Source organism: Ailuropoda melanoleuca, chromosome 1, assembly GCF_002007445.2.
Source record: "Ailuropoda melanoleuca isolate Jingjing chromosome 1, ASM200744v2, whole genome shotgun sequence".
NCBI lineage: Eukaryota > Metazoa > Chordata > Mammalia > Carnivora > Ursidae > Ailuropoda > Ailuropoda melanoleuca.
Window position 1 is genome coordinate 191,497,973 of NC_048218.1, and position 17,053 is coordinate 191,515,025.

Genomic DNA, 17,053 nt, shown 5'->3' on the forward strand with positions numbered 1-17,053 from the left:
AACTCTTGATTTTAGCTCAGGTCATGATCTCAGGGTTGTGAGATGGAGCCCCACATCGGGCTCCTCGGTGAGTATGGATCCTGCTTAAGATTCTGTCTCCCCTTCTGCCCCTCCCCCACCCCCTTTCTCTTCCTCTCTTAAAAAAAAAAAAAAAAGAAAGAAAGAACAAAACTGCTGCTACAGCTCAGCTTACCCTTTCGACTGCATCATTGGGTACCAATGGGAAGTGTGAATTTCCAGGCCAATGGATTCTGCCTTTAGGACTGAGGGTCACTGACACTACAGCTCATTAGTCCCCCAAGTCTTAACTCCCCCACCTCGTCATTCTTAACTTCTTCCTCTTCTCCACTTGCCTGCATAATTTTAGCTGTGTCCTCCTGTTTGTGATGGTCACAGGCACAAAACAATGAAGGCTGAAAGAGCACAGCTTGCTCGTGCATTTTGACAGTATTTATATGCGTGCACGGCTAAGCTGCCTCATCCATGTCTCCTTTTACTTGTTCATTTTTTCTTATTTTAGCCACCCCTTCCTCTATGGGCTGACATTCAGGATTTCCCACTTGTTCTTCCTCACCGTGCTTATCATCATCTGATACATTATATATTTACTTGTTTATCATCACAGTTTAGAAACTGAAGCAGTTAAAAAGAAAAAAGAAAGGGGCGTTGTGGCTCAGTCGGTTAAGCATCTGCCTTCAGCGCAGGTCATAATCTCAGGGTCCTGGGATCGAGCCCTACTTTGGGGTCCCTGCTCAGCAGAGAGCCTGCTTCTCCCTCTGCCTCTGGCTCTTCCCCTGCTTGTGCTCTCTCTGTGTCAGATAAATGGGTGAAATCTTAAAAAATAAATAAATAAATAAATAAATAAATAAATAAGGAAATGACTCAATGTCTACCTCCTGTCCATTAAGCTCTTTCTGTATATTACCTCACTTTATCCTCTCAAGCCAGCAAAATAAGTGTTAGTCGCATTTAGGGATGAGGAAACCAGGGCCTCGGGAGGTTAGACAATTGGCCCAAGTTCACTTACCTAAGAGGTTACCAAGTTGAAATTTAAACCTTTCTCTTTCTGACCTCAAATCCTATGCCCTTAGCCTGTACATGGATGAACACACATTAATTATTCAGATAGCTTCCATTGATTTATTATATAGACATTGCCCAGGTGAAACAAACAATTGAATAACTGAATAATTCAACCTGAAACTCTCAGTCGACTGGTGCTGAGTGTCTTTGTGTCAGAAGTAACTGGCTCATTGCTTCAGATTTTTTCTGCATATGTCCCCCATATGGACTCAATAACAAGGTGGGTCTCAATAACAATTTGAGACTAAAACCAGCAATCTGAAGTGTTTTAACTATGTTGGTTATCTGCAGTAATCCTGGCATTTAGTTATTAACTAAAATAATTTTATCTGTGTTGATTAATGACCTCAGTTGAAAGATTCAGAAGCTCTCCTCTGAAACCAACAGCAACTTTTTTGATAAAATAAATTAATTATTAAATATTATGTTAGGTCCTTTTAATCGGTTATTTGGACTTAAGAATTGAAACTGTTAATAGAAGACATATAGGATGTCAAAAGGAATGTAAAATCCAGTCATGACTAATACCATTTCAGAGGAAATTTCTAACAAAAAGAGATTTTTCCATTTAATAATCCATTTATTTCAAGCATCACTTTAATAAAGATTCTAAGCAAACTCTTTGTGATGAGACTGAAGGAACTGAATAGAATTTTCCAAGAAATATCGCTCATAATGTTCACCATTATAATAGCTCAACAGTGTTCTTTCTTGTCTGCCTTCTTTGGCTGAAGTCCCTTGTAGAAAAACCTTTCAGCTCCTGACACAGACGTGTGTAATCATCCTCATCATACCTAACATTTTTGAGTACTTACTGTGAGTCAGATTTTGCTACATACTGCACTTGATTATCTGGTTTTAATGCTCAGAAGCCAATAGGGTAGGCTTTATTGTAATACTCATTTTATAGATAGATAAAGAAATGGAGGCATAGAAGTATTTAGTGACTTACTCAAGAGACAGCATTTAAAATGAAACACAAGATATGTTATATTGGTTGTTTTGCCTTCTCTATGATCTGAGAAAATATCATTTTTTAAAAGAAACACCAAGTTTGACTTTTCAGCTTTTATGTTAAAAGGGAAAGTGAACGGCTTTTTGAATTGCTGTGGCTGTTATGCCAGTGATTAATTCCACTGGAGAAGTGGTTCCATGAGAGCTGAAATTTTAGATCTAAAAGTCTGAGAGTGCGTTTTCCTTGGATCATCTGTGCGTTCCCCACGACCTTTTGCTCCATCAGCCTGCACTGTAAACTTCCCTTTCACTGTAAGAATATTTTTCTCTCTGAGGGCTTTTAACTGGTGGAGCTGTCCTTGGTCTGAGAGGTCCCAGAAGTTTTGCCTGGGGTCTCTGACCAGTCCCAGAATTGCTGCACTTCTCAGCTGATGTGTAGAAATCTGCCAACCCACTATGTCAAACAGGTTGGGAGAACTCTTAGGAGAGGCCATGGAAATTCTAAAGGACATCATTACAGTACATTTGTATGTTTCTCTCCATTTGAGCAGAGCTTTCCCACCTTAGATCAGGAAATTAAGTGAACCTGGAGTTCACTTACTCAGTAAACTAGTTTTGAATACATACTTTGTACTTAACACAGTTCTAAACACCACGGAAGATAATGATAAGCTTCTGCCCTCAAAGACTTTACATTCCAGTGATAAGACTCTCACACATCAGGAAGTTAAAGAACCCATCATCATAGAGATGGATCAGAAGCCAACAGAGTGCCATGGATATGAAGAATGAGAGGTTCAAGGCAGAGTAATGGAGATGGAAGGAGGATGCTAAAGCTGTGAGGGGGTCCTCAGTTGAGAGAGGAAATTTAATAGAGGCCTTGAAGAGGAGGAAGCTAGCCACAGAACAGAGTGTATGGTTCAATTCCACTTACTTAAAAAGGAAATAAACAAAAATTGTATTTACAATATTAAATCCAGAGAGAAAGAGTTGGAAGGGTAGCCAGCAAATTGGGAGGGGAGGAGTGCCATTGGCAGGTGGTGGGGAGTAGGGTGAAGGGCTAGAATCCATAGAGACTTTCACTTTTTACTGTATATATACTTCTATATTGTTTGAATAGTTTTCCAAAGAGAATGTGGGGTTATGCACTACTCTGTGTGACTAAAAAATACAAAATTTACAAAAAGAATGAGTAAGAGTCGGGTTTATAGAGCAAAAAGAAGAAGATATTCCAGGCGAGAGGAACAACTTGAGTCAATGTCCAAAGGTGGAAATGTACAGGATATGTTTGGGAAAGAGTGAGGACATGAGTGGGACCAGCACAAAAAGGAATGCAGTAGATGCACAAATTGGGGCCAGTGGAGAAAGGCTATGAATGCAAGGCCTAGGAGCTTGAGCCTATCACCCTTGGCCAGAAGCCATAAAGAGTCTTAGAAGGATTTGGTTCAGAGCTGATCAATCTAGCTGCACAAGGATTCATTTATTAGTGCTCATACCTGAAGACCCAGCAAAGTTAAATGATATGAATTCAAGTTTACCTATCTTGCACACCCTGAAAGGCCATGGAAATGTCTCCTGTACTCACTGTAGTAAGAAAGGCTCTGACTTATGCAAACCTGTTGTTAGACTTTTCAGGAACCACAGAAAGATGGAAATGCTGTCAAATGCAATTGGGGAGCCTCCACATATACCTGATCCACAGTATTAATTTCACCATAAATCTTTGTGTAATATTTGACATCTATGATGAATAATTCAGATGTATGAGGGAGATTTCGATCCCTAGCATATGAGAAATGACTGAATCAGATGTGTAAAATTTGAGTAAAAATTACTTGATTTTAAAAATGAAATCAGATGTATTCTGTAATATGGTACTTGTTTTAGTTCATTTGTCTTTTCCTTGAGTGAATTGGTGAAATCAATATTTTCTTTAACCTCCTGTTTATGATTATACAACTATTCAAACACTATATATGTACACATTATATTTTATTCACACACACACACACACACACATTCATATAACCTACACAATGTAACAAAAATCTATAGCTACCTAGGAGTGGGGAAGTAACACTCCTACAAGCCAATCTTGAAGGAACATTAAATCTAATATGAGGAAAAATACTGTAGCTAGTTGAATCTTGAGTCATGCATTGTGACTCATTGTAAATGATTGGATTCTGAGTGAGATATTGACCAGCAAGTGGAAGAGAGACACAGCAGAGTCCCAGAATGATGGTGCCAGTTAGGTTTGTAAAAAAGCGTGGTTGCTGCCTCCTGCAAATTGTCTTATAACCAGAAGTCAAGTTTGAAGAAGAAACTGACAATTACATTTCACTTTCACTTTTCATTTTTCTTCTTGTTCAAACTTTAAAGACTTTTAATCCCCATCTTTCCCCCCACAACCCCGCCTCACTCGATCTGTCCTTTTTCTGAGGCAGATGGAGTTCTTAATAGGCATAACTGAGTTCCCTGCTTTGTGAAGGGAAAACAACAGGGGACAAGACAGATTCAAAAAAACTTTACAAATTACGTGGAAAGAAAGATTGCTGGTTTCATATGTTGCATTTTCCTCAGAGCCCCTTCTCTGTTCTTCTTAATCCTTCTTTATCCTTTGAAATTACTTTGTGGCAGGTCTTCCCATCACGAGGATGAGGGCAGCATGAGGCATCTGATCTCTGTGTGTTGGGAGAAGGCAGGAATGCAAGATGATCCTGCTGTGCCTTAGGTGATTAGGTGGACTCAAATTTTAGGAAGACAGTTTGGGGAATGATAAAAAAAAAAAAATCCTTTAAAAAAATCTAGATCAGAAAAAAAATTCCTTTAATCATTTCAATATAGTTCTTAACACTGATTTCATCAATTCAATCTGGTAAATAAGTACTACTATCTGCCAAGTTGAATAAAAAACCATTCATGTAGTCCTGATAGCATTGTGCTAATCAGCAGGATTACGGAAGCGCAGAATCTCCGCTTCCGGTACAGTTTGGACAGCAGAAGTCTGGTCTCTGCCTCTCCCCTCTCTGTTTCACTCTCTCTGTCTTCCTCCCCGATAAATGGGCGCCCTGTATGTATCTTCACTTGGGACTCAGTGCATTTGTTTAAATTGTATCTGAGTAAGTCTGAAACACCACAGCTGGAAAAAAAAACTTCTTCCTGAGTTTGATGTTCTTTAATACACAGAAAGATGGAGCCTCTGTGAATGACAATGGCTTACACAGATGCTGAGAAAGGATATTAATTTATGTGTGCAGAAGTGAGCGAGAAGGTCATTCTAAGCAGAAAGATGGGAGCCGATTTTGTAGTCACACAAAACTTTTTAAAGAGAGGAATGAATAGGACTGGTGAAGAACTGATACACGAAGATAATGCTGAGCAAAATTAGGAACAGCTAGAGAGTTAGGATAGACTTTGGAGAAAAAAATAATAACCACCCTGAATTTATCTATTTATACATCAATATGTTTGAGATGGATACATAAATATCACTCTGCTGATAATATTGCAGATCCCCCAAAGCAAAGGAACACATGCCCCATTCATTCTCTATTGACGTCAGATAGTTTATCAAGTGTTTGTGACCTAAAATGAGTGGGGGATTCTTACTCTTTAGTTTATTTCTGCTTTCCCTCTAAGTTCAGGGATAAAACTTTAACATTTTTATAGGTAAATATTTTATTATGTTTAATTTTATTAAAAATATACAAACATATTGAATATTTATAATTTATAACATAGCCTATATATTTATAATTTACTTATATGAAATAATCTGTTTCTTTGAGGAGGGAGAGAGGGACTTTGAAACGGAGGGAGAGAGAATCTCATGCAGGCTCCATGCCAGATGAGAGCCCAACGTGGGGCTCGATCTCACAACCCAGAGATCATGACCTGAACCGAAACCAAGAGTTGGATGCTTAACCAACTGAGCCACGCAGGCACCCCTATATGAAATAATTATTAAAGTATACAATTAATAGTATCCTCAGAGTCGTATATTTTCTTTTTATTAAAGTGCTTGCTCATGAAAATACTATCTTTTCTTTATGTTAAAATATGTTAAGTGCTTCAGTATTCTGCTTTTGTGATACTAAGAAATGTTTAATTTGTGGGTTTTTTAAAAAAGATTTATATTCAATGTTTTTCTTTTTTCTAACCAACAGCTAAATTTAGAGGTTCTGCCTTATGTCACAAATGATCCTTGTTGTACAAAAAAAGTTTATATTTTGGGGGGCTATGGAGACTTCTTGTCCTTTAAGCCTTATTTACAAAGTTTTTCTCAATTGTTTTTTAATGTCCCTCATTTTAGCTTGCCAGCAATAAGCAAAAATAAAGCTGGGACTGTGTCAAAAAATTCACTGGCCCACATTCATCCTTTTTTTCAGCAGAGTTTACTCAATAGTGTTCCCCATTCAGCTACTGTGCCAGCCAGCCGAAACAGCTAGCTGTTGTCTAAAATGAAGAATAATTGGAAACATGGTTCCTGTTTCTTTTCCTGCAAGTAACAATTCATCCATTTAACATTCTTTTGGTGCTCTTGAATTCTGTGCTAGACAGCGTTGTGCTCACTGGTCAGTTGAGGCCAATCTGAGAAATGTTAACCTTCTATTCCCGCTGCTGACCCTCCCACTGGGAAGTAGTGATGACCATCTGATGGCCTGGCACCTCCACCTAGAGTCAGTGACATGTGGCCCCAGCAGCTTTGTGTAGGTAAATGGACATCACACTGGAAAATGCTGGGCTGGGAGAGAGAGTAGTAATTACAAAAGATAAAATTTCTACCTATTATGATCCCAACTCTACAGATAAAGAAACAAAACCCAGGAAGGTTAAGTCATTTGCCCAAGGTCAACTCCGCCAGCAAGCTGTGGAACAGACTGTCTAGTTGCAGCACCTTTCTTCTGTACCCTGTACTACAATAGCTCTTGTCCTTTATGGCCAAGAACATGATTGGTTCTGTAAATATTCTATACACCTATAAAAAGATTGCATGTTCTCTTTTCATAAAGCATAAATTTATTGTTTTTATACTCTATACTCATTACACACATAAACTCATATTCATGCATGTGTAATAAGCTTATAAGTTATATTATAGTCTTCTGTATTCTTGCTTGTTTTTCATATTCTATCAAATTCTGAAAGAGCTGAATTAAAACCTACTATGGTTGTCATTTTTGTCAAATTCTGCCTTTCTGGTGGGTTTTTTTTTTCTTCTTTTCTTTTTTAAAACTCTCTAGTGGTTTTGATTTTTTTAATTTTTGTGCTATATTTTTTAGTGCATGATAGCTGACAATGATTATATTTTCTTCAAGTTTATATCTGTACCACAGGACATTGAACTGACTACTTATAAAATGATACCAAAATAATAGTGGCTTAAATAAACAGAAATGTATTCTTCTCAAACATAAAAAATACCTCATGGTAAAAAGTTGAGGGCTGGTATAGTGGCTCCATGGTCATCTGGAATGCAAGCTCCACTTGTCTTCCTGCTCTGCTTTGTTTTAGTATGGTGTGCATTCTCCAAGTTTTGGTTGCAAAATGGCTTCTGCAGCTCCAGCCATCACATGTATATTCCAGTCATGGAGGAGGAAAAAGAAGGCAGAAAGGAGTAGCTTCCAGCTTAATTAGACATCTGTAGGCCCACCCACTAGCTTCTGCTTACAACTTACTGTCTACCCCAAATTGTAAAAGAGGATGGGAAATTTAATTTGTTTTTATCTGTACACATTGCTGTGCCAAATTAAATTGAGGTTTTGTTAGCAAGGGTGAAAGACGGATGGGCATGGACAGCATAGGCATCTAGCAATCTCTGCCACTGTGCCCTTATTCATTCCATCCTCTTGTTTGTATTTAATGTTTTTGGTTTTAAATTTGATATTAAGATTGTCACTCCTGGTTTTGGATTTGCCTGACATATATCTACCCAATCATTTATTCTCAAACGTTCTTTGTCACTTAATTTGAAGTGAATTTCTTTTTTTTATAATAATATTTTTTTATTATATTATGTTAGTCACCATACAGTACATCCCTAGTTTTTGATGTAAAGTTCCATGATTCATTACTTGCGTATAACACCCAGTGCACCATGAAGTGAATTTCTAATATATAGCTTAATTTTCTTTTTCAACCTAATCTGAAAGTTTGTCTTTTGAAAGGGAAATTCTACTCATTCAATTTTTATGATAATAGATATATTTATTTTTCCTTTTCTTTTTCTTTTTATTACTTATAATGCTTCATTGATTTGTGTTTTTTTTTTCCTTTTTCCCCTTTCCTTAGACTTACTGGCTTGATCTTATTTTAAGAGTTATTTCCCTCCACTCTGTTAAGTTGAAAGTTTTCACATGAAGTGCTTAGTTCTCTTAAATAATTAAATGTTGGGTTTTTTTTTTTTTTTTCTGACTGAATAACCCTATCCCTGTATCTCAGAGATTCACTGTGAATATACTAAGGAAGAAATGCAATTTATTTCTTCAAAAGTAGAGCAAGGTCATTGGCACCATATAATAATTAAGGAAGTTTATTTTCCTCACTCCCTTCAGCATCACACGTAGGCAGCAATGAACTCGAGCAGAGTTGGAAATGAGCCCTGTTTCGACTGAACACCACTCCTGTGTGTAGCACTTTCCAGATTCCTTTCAGAGTCTAATTATTGAAGGAAAAAGAAAAGCTATTATCCTGGATTTTGAAAGTCCACATGGGACTGAATTATGATAAGTATTCATCCTTACATTTCTCTAACTCTTCACTGAATGCAAAACAAGTTCTCATGAGTGATAAAGCAAACAACAGTGAGTAAGACTGCGTGTGGTAAGGCCTGCTATTCCCACTGCATTGGTTATAAAAGAAGTCTTAGAACCTTTTTCCATGGAAGGCTTGAGTTCTACAAAGTTTGCTATAGTTCTGTAAGGAACTTGCATATGAAATTTAGCTTTAGATTGCTTGGTGAAAGTATTAAGCCTTTTTGGTGATACTTTTACCCTTTCATGAATACATTACTTCTAAAAGGAGCTTTTTTTCCTCTAGTCTGGCTTCAAATTATACCTTCTGCTTCATGCCACAGCAGTATACTTGTTCCCAAGAGCAGCTGAGGATCTTAAAATTAAGTGAATGGTAGAAGTGTTACCATCTAGGTAGGAATGTTGCTGTTTTATCAGGGGAACAATGTAAAAGAAGAAACCAAAGTTTTGTTAAAGCTATGTAACTTCTACCCAACTTCATCATTCTAATTTACTTCTTCATTTTAATTTTTTTAAAGATTTTATTTATTTATTTGACAGAGAGAGAACACAAATAGGCAGAATGGTAGGCAAAGGGAGAAGGAGAAGCAGGCTCTCCTCTGAGCAGGGAGCCTGATACAGGACTCGATCCCAGAACCCTGGGATCATGATCTGAGCCGAAGGCAGATGCTTAACTGACTGAGCCACTCAGGCGCCCCTAACTTATTTCTTTTAAAAAATTATTATTATTTTAGATTCCATAGGGGTATGATTTGGCTATAAATTGGTATACATTTTGATGAATCTTAGCACAATAATTCCATACAGCAAACTATCTGTACTCTGCAAAAATCTTTACATATATCTAACAAATAATATATTACATATAAGAAAGGCTCGGCCTTGAAACATTTGGGTTGTAGTGTTTGTCTTGGGGCTCTCTCTCTCTCTTTAGGATCAAGAATGGAGTGACCCCTCATTCTGTCACTCGCTATTATATCATTGAGGCAAAAGGACAAAGACTCGGTTCTATTGTTGGAAGCGACTCTTTTCCCATTATCACTATTTTTTTAAGAGTTTATTTATTTATTTGACAGACAGAGCACATGCAAGGGGAGCAGCAGGCAGAGGGAGAGGGAGAAGCAGTCTCCCCACTGAGCAGGGAGCCCGATGTGGGGCTCGATCCCAGGACCCTGGAATCATGACCTGAGCCGAAGGCAGACGCCCAACCGACCGAGCCTGCCAGTCATCCCCATTATCACTATTTTCCTGCAATATTTTAGTCAAAAGGAACAAGGCGGTATGTCACAGGTAGAGAATAATTAATAAATTAATAAATTTAAAATGTCTTACCTCCTCGACTCGTTAAGTATTTTTCCTCTAGTATGGACTATGTAAGGAGCTGGTCCCACTTCGGCCTCAAGAGAGGGGAGAGAGATATGAGAATGAGAAAGAAGAGTGGTTGACGAAAATACAATTATTTTAGGAAACTACAGATACATAAACATGTTATGAGATTTGAATGTTAAAATTTATCAGCATGTCGTGTGAGTTTAATTTTATCGGCTCCTAATATTGATTAAAAATGAGAATTCACAAGATTGGCCATATGTTGAAGCTGGATGACAGGTCCATAAGGGTGGGTTCATTTTTACTATTCTTCCACCTTTGGGTATGTTTGAAACCTTCCGTAATAAGTTTTAAAAAGAAAAGAAATAAGGCTTCCAAAAACTGTTCTGAATCGGTTAATTCTGAAACACAGATTCCTCTTTTCATGCCCCATAAAAAGGGCATCCTAATTATGCTCATTAATGGAGTTCACAATTCGTTTGGATTCAGTACATCGACAAAAGTCTTCCACCCCGCGTGTTAGTCCCACAACGGACACTCTGTGATCGAACTTGGAAAACAATAGGGTTATGCAGCTCTCATGAGCTAAGTGAGAAGAAAAAATCCTGTGACTAAATTTTACATCCTACAGAAGCATTTGAGGAATAGGAGAGTTTTCTAATGGGTTGTATAGAATTCTGTTACTACAGAGAGACTGCCTTCTTTGCTAAGAACAAGTGGAAAATAAAGACTATAAATAAACGAACCATTCAAAAGTCTGTTCCATAGCGTTATCTCTTTGTAAAAGTTCTCATATAAGCTGCTGCTTCTTCATTTTCTTCCGAGCTGGCCTGGGCTTGGGGCGATGATCTGCCATTCTCATGTATCAAGTAAGTGCTAGAATATAGAAATATACGTAATCCTTGCCTAGGGTACAGTTTGAGTGGGCAGATGCGACAGAAGAAAAGCTCTAGAACTCTAGTGGGGTACAAATGCGTTGGTCTCCAGGAGGCCTGTGTGATGGATGTGACCATGGCATGCTTGGTGACTTTTCTCGTTGGTTTGCTTAGATTTCAACCCAACTTTAACGATAGGGTGAAATGCAGCCTACACGGTATCAGGAAGATGTGGAACGTCTTTGCCGCTCAGATAAAATTAAATGCTGAGAAACAAAACCCCTAAAGAACTGGATATGGGGAAGAAGGGAAGACAGTATTGTATCATTATAAATCAATCAGTATTGAGTAAATGCCTCTTCTGATGATTTCCCACACTTTAAAGGTAGGAAATCTTGGTATACAAAACACCTTCACATACATTATCTTACCTGATCCTCCCAACCAACCAGCGAGGTAAGTGGGGCACTCTTAAGATAAAGAAATCGCATCTCAGAAATGTAGTGGTTCCTGAAGGTCTTATACCCGCTAGATGGGGCAGGGGGCACAGAAACCACCCAGGTCTCCAGACACCGTCCTGTGGTCATTCCCTGTTGACCACCCAGTGTTATGCTTCTCTAGCCTGTGTTTGGTCCTGTGGGGAATTGAAAAGAAGTAAAGCCATGATCCCTGCCCTCGGCGAGTTTATAATCTAGATGGGAAAATGTAAGTTTTACATAAGAAAGCAAGCAGAGAACTATTAAGCATTAAACTGTATGAAATGGGTTATAACTACAATAACATTTGGGTTATTTTAATTGGAAAATAAGGTGTGGTAAATCCTACCCAAGCACTGAAACATGCATTTTCAGGTGCCCAGGAACACTGCTCAACTGAATGTTTCTCAAGTCTTCCAGCCAGGCAATACGTGCTTTCCTGGAGGAGTCCCATGATTGATTCTTGACTGGCAGGAAAGCCTGTAGGGGAGAAAGGAGAAGACAATATCTTTTCAGACACTCTCCTGTACTTGCAGGTACAATCTTGCACAGCTCCCCAGTGACACATGGTTGCTTGCAAGAGCCGATTCTTAAATTGCTGAATTCTTATTAGCCTCCGTTGAGCCTCCAATGAGACCTGGAAGCTTGTGGTGGAAGCTTGGCCCTGGCACATCTTCGTTAGATCCTCTAGGCCATCAATGGAGGCTACAAAGCAAAGTGGCTCTTTGCCTCTTCCTATTTACCTAATTGCAAAGGGAGAAAAGTGGAAGAGTTAAAAATTTTTAAGAAAACTGCCTAGAGGCAGAAGAATGGGCACATTTGTTCTACCCTCAGAGGAACCATGGACTTCAAAGGTCTGCAGGGAATCCGTGAGCACTTTTATTTCCTGATGTTCTAATGCTCAAACCTAAAACTTTCCAAACCCATTTTTGTTTCAGAAGCAAAATTCTACTGGAAATACCTGTTCTTTCTTTTTCAGCAGAGGAAGCCTGTCCTCAAAGACAGCTGCAGGCCAGTCACTGTCTGCGTCTCCCCCACTGAGTGCCATATTCCCTGGGAGGCTCCATGGGGACTTCCAAAGCCATCAATGAGTGTCTGGTAGCAATCATTTAAAATAATGCACATGGTTATGCAGGCTTACCGGCACTATGGTCACTCCTGTGTCATCTTCCTCCAAGTGCTAATTTGCTTACGTGTCCTTTGGAGTAGACCAGCATGGATGGATCTCCTGTTCAATACAGCAGTCACATGGCAGAGCAGTGCTGGCATCATTCCTCAGGCTTTGATGTCTGCCCACCTGAGAGGAGGAGAGGGCGTGGGAGAAATCAGCTTGGAATGGGAATGCAACCGTAACGTGCCGTGCGCAAATGTGAGGGCATGCTTCGGACGTATGGCCAACGTTTCCAACAACACTGAGCACTGGAGAGCAAATGTGAACACATGCTGTTTGACTCCGAAGCCCAAGCACAGAACGGCTACCGCCGGACCACCCCTGCCCTCAAAGAGGCAGCCATTGAATTATTTTTTCAGGAGTGGTGTGGCTTTATGCTGAATCACTCAGGTTGAGTCATTCAGTCACCCAGTGGTTATGAAAATGGATTCTAGAAGCTGCGTGACCTTATAGGCACATTAGTTAAAAATTCTCTGTGCCTTCGATTCCCCATGTTAGAACCTTGCCCGGCACGTATTAGGCGCTGTCTAAGCATCTGCTGTTTTCATATATTTGGTCTTCTAATAATAACATAAAACCTTTGCTCTGGACACTGCTACGTGTTGAGATGTAAAACCAAATACGATACAGTACGTGCCCTCTGTGGGCTTACACTCGACACTAGGGCCTTGGGTTTTATTTCTCTTCTCTGCCTAGCACACCAGAGGTACTCAATCAGTGTGTTTGAATGTATGATTGGATTGGGGAAATGGGCAAGGATCCCAATAATTTCGGTTACGTGACTATGTTTAGCAGTGCCTGCCACAGAGGTAGAACCTGGCACCATATAGGCATTATTAGCCAGTTTAATTACTAACTTGGTAGAATAAATGCTGAGACTTTGTGCGTGGACTGGAGGTTGAGGGCGGGGAGGTGGAGGTGCACTCAGGGAAGTCTTCCAAGAGGCAGTATCGCTGAGCTTCGTTTTGATCAGCGAGTGGGTGTTAGCCAGTCAGAGAAGAGGGCTAAGTGTGTTCTAGGCAGAAGGAACATTGTGTGCAGAACTAGAGAGCCGTGAAATAGCACAATACATTCAGGGAACTCCGAGTAGGCAAGTACGACCAGAGTCCTAGCCTCGTGGTGACATACAGCATGTGTTTGTTAAACGAGTATTTGAGATGAGAGGCTGGGAAATGAAACAAAACAAATGAGATATCACTTGTGTCACCCTGGCCTTTAGCATTGACTACATAACCAGTCCCTGACTAAGTGGCTGGTGAATTTTACGTTGTTCGGTATTGTACTTGCCTTAGTACAAATGCTGTTAGTCTCCACACAGCACTGCTCGGTAGTCAGCCCCTTCTTGTCTTCTAATTGAGGAAGTGAATTGACTTCATTTATCTGTTTTTCCAAAGCGATTGAGCTGAATTAACAACAAAGTTGATGGGGTTGTGGTGTAGATGAAGTTGTTTTTGCATAGTAACATAGATTCTCTAGATCAAGGGTTAGCAAACTGTGGCCTCAGGGCCAAATCCTATCCACCGCTTGCTTTTGTAATTAAGTTTTTTTTGGAATGCAGCCATGCCCATTTGTTTACATGTAGTCTACAGCCACTTTAGCACCATCTAACAGCGGCATTGTGACAGAGACTATACGGCCTGCACAGTGTAAAATATTTACTAGCTGGCTCTTTGCAGAAAACATTTGCCAATCTTGCTCTAAGATCATCTCTTCTAATCAGATGTTAAGGAGAAATCAGCTAATATTTAAGACAGAAGATGGAGTTGGTTTAGAACCAATAAAGCAAACAATAGGTTATTAAATTTTTAAAATTCTCTTCCAAGAAGAGAGAGCATTACAAATATGTTAGCCATAAAGAGTTCAATAAATATGTATACATGAATAAACATAGATTCTGTGATTGGCCTTCAGATTTGACTCTGAGTTCCTGGCAGTGAGGGGGTAAAATAATAAAATAAAATAAAGGAATTGGACACCTTTATCAGTTACCTATGGCTTCGTAACAAACCACTTGAACATGTAGTGGTTTAAAACAGTGACCATGTACTATTTCTCATGAGGCTGTGAGTGGGTTGACTGTTTTTGCTGATCCAGCCTGGGCCCAGCTGATCTTGATGGGCTTGCTTATACCTTTGTAGTCAGCTGATATGTTAGCTCTGGGCTGGCTGGTCTGGGATGGCCTCAGCTAGGACGGTTCATCTCTACTCCACATGATCTCTCATCCCCCAGCAGGTTAGCTTGGGCTTAGGCAAGTAGCCTTGGTGGGTTCCAAGAAAGAAAATGGAAGCACACCCTTGAGGCTTTAGGCTTGTTGCATTCTAGTGGCCAAAGCAAGTCAAAGCCCAGCCTAAATTCAAGGAGCCGGGGAATAGACTCTAACGCTTAGTGCGAATTGCTGAAAAATCACATTGCCAGGGAAAGGAGGGAGAGGATTGGGGCCATGACTGCAATCAATCAAACAGCATCTAGACCAGCATATATTCCAACCATAATATTTTTTAAAGTAACTTCTGTGGTCTAAAGTGGAAAAGAATAATCATCATATGTTTATTCAGCCCCACCCACAGGTATGAATCATCAGTGTCTTCGACAAAGAGGACCAATATCTTCTAGTTAATGATAGAGGCAGAGGAGAAGTGGAAAGAAGCCTGTCAGAAGTATGGTACATATCATATGAGACCCAGACCCATATTAACATGCCACTTGACAAATTCCACCAGGGAATCAGACTCCATTTTAATGGATTAACAGAGTAAGCAAAATCATTATTAGAGAAGTAGCCAATAACTAAACTAAACATTAGCTTTTGAGACTGAACCCTAAACAGACCTACAATATTCCAGCTGACCATTCCCATTGCAGTCCACTTCTGTTTTAGGTTGGCATTAAAATTGGTCACTGTATTCAAAGACGACATTGTTATCTATGGATACCAGTGCGATAAAAAATACAGGTAGGGAATAAGTATTCTTTTTTTAAAAACTCACTAACCATGTGACACTTTTTTTTAAAAATTGCTGGACTATCTTCATCACTACCAAACTTGCCTCAATAAATCATAAGCATAAGTAGCAACAGTGGATGTCAGAAATCCTCCTTAACTATTATTTTCCTGGTACCATGGGCTGTCAGTAAGATGAGAGCAAACCTAGGTAGCTCTTGCTCCTTACTGTCATTCAGAATCCCCTAAAAATCAAAACAAGCAAATGACTAAAGACAAAATCAAAATTGCCAAACCACCCAGACAAGCCACACAACCTAGGTTTGAGAACATTCTTCCTGGCCTAGAGCCAGTCAGGATGTTTGGCCTTGTTCTCCAGAAGCCAATGGCTTTACACGTGGTCTTGCATGGAATTGCCACCATCAGACTTCTGTGGTAGCGGCAGCAGGACATGGGGAGGAACAGAACCGGGATTTAAGGAACTATTGGATGGCTGTTAACTCAGACATCGAGATCAGCTGTGACTAGAAATGCATGTCAATTTAGATAGAGTGAAAAGGAACTGGAGTGTTATTATCAAAGAGGTGGAGAGGAGCCCTTCAGGATGTTTTCAGATGACTCGTTTTGGGGAGGGTTTGGGGGAAGTAGAACTGTCTCAAGAAGAACAAATGAAACTTCCAAAATTTGGATTCAGGAAATCAGAAGTTAACCTTGGGCGGATCACATTAAGGTTAAATGATATAACATATATAAACTAGCTGGCAGAGTACTTAGGAGGGCAGACCTCAATAAATGTTGGTTTTTTTCCTCTCTTTGCATCTCCCACCCACCTTAGGGATTTCTTAAAAAAAACAAAAGACCTGCCAGCCAGCTGTCATTGGAAAGATGTCAGATACGATAAGCTGCTGATAGGTGGTAACGATCAACAAAATTCACACTCAGGTGGATGGAGCGGGCATGTCACCTCTCCCGCCCCTCTCCTTATCACAGCTTGGAGGCAGCACAAAGACATTCCTTCCTTCCTGCAGAGGAAGCGTGTGTGTTCTCTCAGACCTACCTTGGCATTCCTTGATGTCTTAGAGAAGCAGATGACCCTGGCTGAGCAAGACAGTCAGCAGAACAGCAGCCCTTGATGCTGCAATTGGAAATTTCCATTCTTTGCTTGCAGCTCTGAGAAAAAAAAAAAAAAAATCTAAAGAGCCCAGTAGCTGGGAAATTTCCACGATGGAAAATTTTAACATATTCTTTAGCTCTAAACTATGCAGGTTTATGGAGACTATTTTTTTTTCTTTTGGTAATTTCCTTCTTTAACAATAATTTATGAACATGGTAACACTCCAGCTGTGGGAATAAGGAGGGCAAGATGACTTGCAGGAGAATGGGTATAGTTGGCTAGTTGTAGGCTGGGCTATATACACATTTGACCACCCGAATCATAGAAATGCAGATCGGTACAAGCCCCACGGGTT

At 39.7% G+C, this 17,053-nt stretch overlaps 1 protein-coding gene across 2 annotated transcripts in view; it reads left to right on the forward strand.

The window, feature by feature from the left end:
• MKLN1 (muskelin 1) overlaps nucleotides 1–17,053 on the forward strand; it is a 317,754-nt gene that overhangs the window by 42,062 nt on the left and 258,639 nt on the right. The gene's annotated exons all lie outside the window — the stretch shown is intronic.